This window comes from Mixophyes fleayi, chromosome 8 (genome assembly GCF_038048845.1).
Source record: "Mixophyes fleayi isolate aMixFle1 chromosome 8, aMixFle1.hap1, whole genome shotgun sequence".
NCBI lineage: Eukaryota > Metazoa > Chordata > Amphibia > Anura > Limnodynastidae > Mixophyes > Mixophyes fleayi.
Window position 1 is genome coordinate 72,281,417 of NC_134409.1, and position 7,882 is coordinate 72,289,298.

Sequence of the window (7,882 nt, forward strand, 5' to 3'; positions counted from 1 at the left end):
GTACACCCCATCTAATGAGTGTGAACCTTGTGGAACTCTCAGTACTACTGCCAGTTGTGATCAATGCAGAAACCAAGAACCTTTTCCTTGGAATCCACATGCTCATTACTGAAGTTTATCCTTATGAAGATATACAGCACAATGGGCAATCCCTTCTATTGTGAAATAAGTGACATATAACACTTGCCGAGCAAACTGTGTATTTTCTCCCTCCCTTTCCTTTTTTCCTTCCCTAAGAAATACATAGTTAGAAGACAAAAAGGAAGCACAAGAGGCCCCAGAGCCTCTCATGTTCACTGATATATGTGAAGATCTGACATCAGGACATGCAGCGGGTGCAAGACAGTTGTCGACTCATTGACCATCAGCTAGAAGAGGGATCATGGACTTGCTATTAGTGGGGGATGGGTTGTTCTATGTATCCAGATTTAGGCATCCCTATTCATATGTTCTGTTAGAAGGGTGTATGTGTATAAGTACCCATTAAAATCGACAGCAAGAATGTGATCTCTGATAGGTAGTGTTAGAGGAAATAACGAATAAAAAGATGGGAAATGAGAAATGTGATTTTGCTAAGCTGAGGCCATCTTGTTGCCTTATAACCATTTTGTTCTCTTATAGCTTAAAGACAGATTAGATACAGCTAATATGTAGGAGTTATTCATTGTTTGCACAATACTATGCCTATAACCTTGGATATAGCAAATGGGAGATAAACAACTCTCCCCCTGGGGAGTATTCCTGTGTAAAAAGAGAATGTACCAAGATCTGTGTAATGGGAAGCATGAGTGGTTAAAACCTTTTGGGGCGTAGTTTTCTGTAATACGTGATTTTGTACTATATAGCTATGGACTTGTAACTAATAAAGCAGAGCTAATTGTACAGCAAAACATGCAGTGTATTTAATTCTCTCCAGCTGATGAGCTCATAACTGATAAACTGACACTTACAGGTGAACAATCTGATTTAGATTCGACACTGTCTTTTACGCATGATGGAAATCAGTACTGTTGGACTCGATTACCATAGGGGGGAGCAACAAGTCCATCTGAATTTATAGAAGCTAAGTCAACCATATTGCAGGGATGGAGACCTCAGCATCCACACCATACACAGCTACTGCAATACGTTGATGACTTGTTGATAGCTACAACTACACAACAGATGTATCGAGACAAAACCGTATCATTGTTGACATATTTGGCTCAGGAAGACTGCAGAGTCTCTAGAACAAAATTGCAGTTGGTACAGCAAAAGGTGATATTTTCTGGACATTGCATCTCCAAGGTAACTAAACACCTTACACAGGAAAGAATCCAACTCATACAACAGGTTCCTATACCTACAACAATAAAGCAAACTAGAGCTTTTTTGGGCTTAATTGGCTTCTGCAGAGTGGATCCCGTCTGCATCAGTGTATATGCAAATTTGTACAATGCAATGAAAAAAGAAGGACCATTTCCCACAAAAGAACAGATTTCTGAAGCTATGAGAAAGCTAAAAGAAGCTATTTTAACAGCCCCGGCACTAGGACTTTCTAACTATGAAAAAACTTTTAAACTGTTCTCTCATGAGGACGATGGGCACACTCTAGGAGTACTTACAGAGGAGCATGGATGCAAGCAACGGCCTGTAGCTTACTATTCAGTAAGTCTCGACTCCATCATTAGAGGTGCACCTACCTGTGTCAGGTCAGTGGCAGCAGCAGCAATTCTAAAAGACAAGTGTACAGACATTGTGCTAGATCATAAATTGATCATTCAAGTTCCTCAAACTGTTGTTGAAGTATTGCACCAAGCAAAGACAAAACATCTATCAGCGGCTAGACTCACCAAATATGAAGTGCCACTTCTTAGTGCGTCAAATGTGATCATAAAAAAGCGCACTACATTAAATCCGGCAACACTACTTCCAATGATATTTGAATCAGAAGATTCAACAGGGGGGGAATAAAGATAATCCAGATGGAAATGTTCATCAAGAGTGTGATGGCCACAGTACCAGTACCACAGATTCTGAAGATTGAAATATTAATAATCAAAAAATTTTCCATGACTGTTTGGCTCTGATGGACATTGAGACTCAGGCGTTACCCAATGTACAGGATGTACCCATACTAAATGCTTTGTTTGAATTGTCCATAGATGGTTCCAGATATTATGATAATGGAAGCCCATATACAGGATATGCAGTAACTACACTTCATGAAGTTACTGATTCAGGTGCATTGTCTCCTGGGATGTCTGCTCAAGCGGAGGAACTGATAGCACTTACAAAAGCGCTTGAGTATGCTAAAGGATCCACGGCAAACATCTATACTGATTCCAGATATTCTTGGGGAGTGGCCCACGAATTTGGACCTATATGGAAGAGTAGACATTTCAAAACATCCAGTGGTAAAGACATTCAGCATGCTAGATTAATTAAGTATTTATTCAGAGCATTACAGCTACCACACAAGGTGGCTGTTATCAAAGTACAGGCACATACTCGAAATGATACGTTCGAAACAAGAGGCAATCATCTTGCAGATGCAGAAGCAAAAAGAGCAGCTAGGAAGAATGAGGAAAAGGTCCAAATATACCTAGCAGCAGAGATGTTGGCACAAGAGATGCCAGAAATCATGGATTTAAAGAAATTCCAGGAGCCAGCCTCTGTTAAAGAACAGGATAAGTGGACAAGACTAGGAGCAAGTAAAGATTGTTCAGGAATCTGGCGAGCAAACAACAAGCTTTGTCTCCCACAAGTTCTGTTCTCACCCATGTTGCAGGTAGCCCATGGACAAGCGCACTTGGGTAAAGAACAAATGATTGCGGTGGTACAAGAGCAGTGGATAGCTCTTGGATTTGGTAAGGCAGCAGCTAACTATACCCAATCTTGCTGGATATGTGGGACTTCTTATCCAGGCCAGAGGGTCCGGACATCACTTGGAACCACGACAAGGCCTATTTATCCCTCCCAAAGACTGCAAATAGACTATATTCAATTGCCAAAGTCAGGAATTTATGAATATGTACTGGTATGCACAGACTTATTCAGCAGGTGGCCAGAAGTGTGGTGTGTCGCTAAAGCAACAGCTCGAAATACTGCTAAAAAATTGATAAGTGAAATTGTATGCAGTATGGTGTCCCTGAGGTAATTGAATCTGATAGGGGAACATAATTTACTGGTGACATATTGCAACATATCATGACTGACCTTGGTATACAGCAGGCTTTCCACCCTCCGTATAGGCCACATGCTAGTGGTAGTGTGGAAAGACTAAATGGTACTTTAAAAGTAAAAAAATCCCAAACAATTATGGAAGAAACATAAAAGCTCTGGCCTGAGTGTCTCCCTATAGCCTTGTTCAGTGTTAGAACAGTCCCAAACAGGATTAGTAAATTATCTCCATATGAAATACTGTTTGGTGTAATCACCAGAACAGGGTGCTACTATCCTCAAGAACTCCAACATAAACATGGAGATTTGACAAGTTATATGAAAGCAGTGACTGACCATCTAAAACATTTGCTTGTTTTAGCATTTTCTTTACTTCCAGATCTTGATTCAGATTTGCAGCCGCACAAGTTAAAGCCGTGAGACTGGGTGAATCTGAAAAAGGCATGTGAGGAAATCTCTGGAGCCTAGATTTGACGAGCCTTATCAAGTTTTATTAACCACGCCCACCTTAGTGAAACAGCAAAATCGAGATGCCTGGGTACATGTGTCACATTGCAAGAAAACATTTGTAACCATTGAAGCAGCACCATGAACCAATATATCCTTTTCATGTTATTGTTGGGGGTCCTATCAGATGGGTGGACTCCTGAACAGATTTTAAACAAATTACACAAACCAGTTTGCTTAGTAAGTCAGGAGATGTATATATACTTGCTTAACTTGACAACTGTGACCAGATACAGATAAGATGAAAATAAGTTGTTCTAATCAAACATGTTTTGAAACATTAGAAGTGTGTAATATAACCTGAAACACAACAATATGCAAGTACAGTACTTTATATTGCTAGTTCCTTTGTATACCCAGAGCAAAGGAGTACAATTATGGACCCCAACTATGAAGAGTAATTATATTGAAATAGAAAATAATCAGACTCATGATATATCATTGTGTGCTGAAACTGATGTGGGGATAGTTTGTAATCAGCATTCAGCAGTTTATGGCCCATGTCAGTTACAGCACCCTACTAGTGCTTATATATGGACGCTCCATAATTCAGGTAAAGATGTTTATAGAAATAGCTACACAAAGTGTTTGTATAATCCGTACTAATCAACATGATTTAGCTCTATTAGGAAAGTCAAATCCATTCTCGGGATGCTTATATAATGTATCACTGTTAGTGGCAAAACCACACATGCATATTTTTACCAGAGACAACTAACCAAGTAAACCTGTAAAGATTAGAATATTTGTTAATAGCTCCAATTCTATTAAAAAAAAACCCAAAGAATATTTTAAATCATCCATTGTTATTGATTTTGCTTGCATTAATCATTAGGATGTTTGCTAATTGCTATAGATCATGTAAATTTATAAAATCATTACTCAGATTGTGACGCACCCAGGAGAATTTATTGCTCAGGTAGAGATGACCCTGCTGTCAGTGGTGAGTGGCATGACCCCTGAAGCCCTGAAAAAATGGTGTTCAAAAGTAGATGCTGGCACAGGGACTTGCTCTGTTGGGTAATGATGGGAAAGTGCATTTTTTATATTATAAGAAGTGGGGATAATGTGGAGGTTTAGGAGGCTTACAAGGCAGAATGGTGGTAATAATATGAAAAAACACTTTGAGTTGTGTAACCTTAACAGACAAATCAGTTGATGTTCTAAGAACCAATTTACAGCTGTGGTCTTGCTAGTATCAGTGAAGGATAGAATTTGGTTGTCACCCGTCCCCGATGCTCCGGTTTCCTCCCACGCTCCAAAAACATATTGGTAGGTTAATTGGCTGCTAATAATTTACCCTAGTCTGTCTGTGTGTGTATGTGTTAGGGAATTTAGATGATGGCTTGTCTAAATGAGCCTAAAGCATTTTTCACTGCATATTTTGATACCACTCCTGACAACCACTTGCACTCTTTTTTACGTGGACAGATTATTTGAATGTTTTGCACTATTGGGCGCCTTCAATTTGTCAATTTTCTCCTACCCTGTAGGTTAAGGCACAGGCTTGTGGAAAGTAGCTTTGCCATACATAATGTCTGTTTAATCTATATAGTCGAAATAAACTACCTTACAAAGTTATTGAGCTTGCACCATTCCACTCAAGGACATCTCCCGGTATTATTTTCAGTAACTGTGGAAATTTTTCAAAGAGAAAAGAAAAACATAAACCAAAGTGTCACATAACGATGCACTATGATGTCCAATAAGTTTTAACTATTTTGTGTTAATATTTACAGCTGTTCTACATAATTGGTTTTATGGTCACATATTAACATGTATTAGACAGTGAAATAACCTGCAAAATAAATTGTTAAAATTATGTGAATTGAGAGGGACTTTCAAAATAAGTTTATTTACATTATCTGTTGTAAATAATGAAAACGTGGTTCTGAGAATATATCTTTTGCATCTTTTAGGAGGTAGTGAAAATAAGTGGACACAGACTAATATTATGGAATATCAGTTTGTAAATTTCCTGAAACTGCATATACCAATTCTTTCTTTTCAAGTTTAAATTTATTCATTAAAACAAAATTGATTACATAGTGTTGTAGAAACAAGAACATAGTATTAATACATAATATTAAACATTATTAATTTAATTATTAGTATTAAACATATTATTACAAAAACTCAAGTAACTTGGACACTGATTTCCCAGACCCTTCAAATTCATGTTAACATGTGGTCTTGATTTGTAGTTTATTATCTGCTTCAAGAACCCCCTATGTGAGAGGTACGCAAACTCAGTCTTGAAGAACTACATGTCATTTCAGCTTACACAAAAAATACCACATCAAATAAAAGAACAGTGTATAAATATATTTCTTACTAATATTATATTGGCTTCATCCAAAAATAACTCTAATTTTAAGAAACATTCTGTTTCCAAAAATGTAGAATACTTATACTTTATCTTGCGGTGACTGGATCAGTTATAAATAACTTATGGTATAAATTTATTTAAAGGAAATAGCATAGGACGCTTATTTATATAATTGCCAATGCACTTATTTTCGATATTGTGTATATTTTGATATAGGAAATCGTTATTTCTGAGACCAGGGTAGAAAATTAGCTTTTTGTTTTAACCTTGCTAAAGGAAATGCCTTATTTCTGATGTATATATCTGATACAATGAGCCTTTGTTTAGAAAGTCTTTTGTGTATCATGATGTGTGGAAATGACTTGTTTGAGGTTTATACCTTTCGTTAGGAATGTGTATTCTGCAACCGTTGGACGAAAGGTCTCATGCTTATCAGGCCTTTTGATGTGTGAAGGTTCACTTGAAGACAGGAAAGTTTAATTAAGACCTTGCTACTAGATTTCCTGTGTCTAAAAACAAGATGCAGGACATCACAGAATTTTTAAGATATCACAGATAAGCATAAATATTGTTAGCTTTGCAATGCATGTAAATCCATGTTTGTGTAAACACATGAAATCCTGATTCTAAAAATAGCCTGTGTCCAAATCAGTATTAAAAGCAATGTCTTGTACACTGAAATGTATTATTCTGATGTCCCATCTGACCTGAACACTGATCAGTGTAATTGTCCTTGTCAGGGCACCTGAGCGAAATAAAACATCACTCTTTGCTTCAAGACCCTGCTTGACAAGTTCTTCAAAATTGCTGTATTTCTGTGACCTGCAGATTAGACCCTAAATGTAATCCGTTCTCCGGCTGTTTCTGAGGTTGGACCCAGCTCTCCAGTACCACCGCTCTTCCGCTACCCAGCAGCTTTGGCCAGTGCGACAGGCCAGGGAGATCCATCCACAGCCCCCCGATCCACAGTAAGCGGTCCGGGGTACCAGCACGGGAGTACACTAGCAGTGACAGTTACCAAGAGGGAACGTTGTTCTGGGCGCCATAAAGGAGCCCAGTGGTGGCAGCAGGCTCCTCCTACTTGGGCAGGAGGGGCGTATTTGGAATAGCAAAAGGGGATGGGGCAAAGAAAGTCCAGCCTGTTCCCAGCAACAACAGACAGGGTGGCATAGGCGGTCCATCCTGTCACACTTGCCCTTTGATATGTATTTTGTTCCAGATGGTGAAATTGCCCACCTATGACAAACTGCTCCTTTCCTGGCATTGGGATATCAACTGTCAGTCAGATCTGGGGAGAGCATTAATTATAAATATTTTGTTTCACCAACTGTTGGATCTGGCATTCATAGTATTTGGCAGAGAAATTTACAGGCAGTCTATCCTAAGCCACATTGCTACAGTATCTGAAATGTTCCCGGGGGTTAAGGGAAATGTCCTTAAAGGATCTAATTTGCAAATAAAACCTCTATTCTATGGTCAATCACTACATATATTCTACAGTTGATGCTCACCAATGCTATTCAGACTCCGGTCAAACCTGAGGACATCAAATTTGTAAAGCACTGGTGAGAGCTGGCCACAGAGAACTGCATATATTCAACCCACAAAGATTGAAATGCTACAGTAAAGTGCTATTACCAGTAAAAGCATACAAACATCATACAAAGTTTTTGTTTGCACACTTGTCCCTTTGGGTAAAGGCCATAAAGGTGGACTTTGAGCAAGAAATGCAATAAAGGCTAAGTGAGGCATAAGGGATTCCAAAGTTTCAAGATGTGAATGAGTTCTCTGTACAGCGCTGCGGAATGAGTGGCGCTATATAAATAAATGATGATGATGATATGTAAACTGAGTTATACAACTGTATAACTCATTGAAGATGTG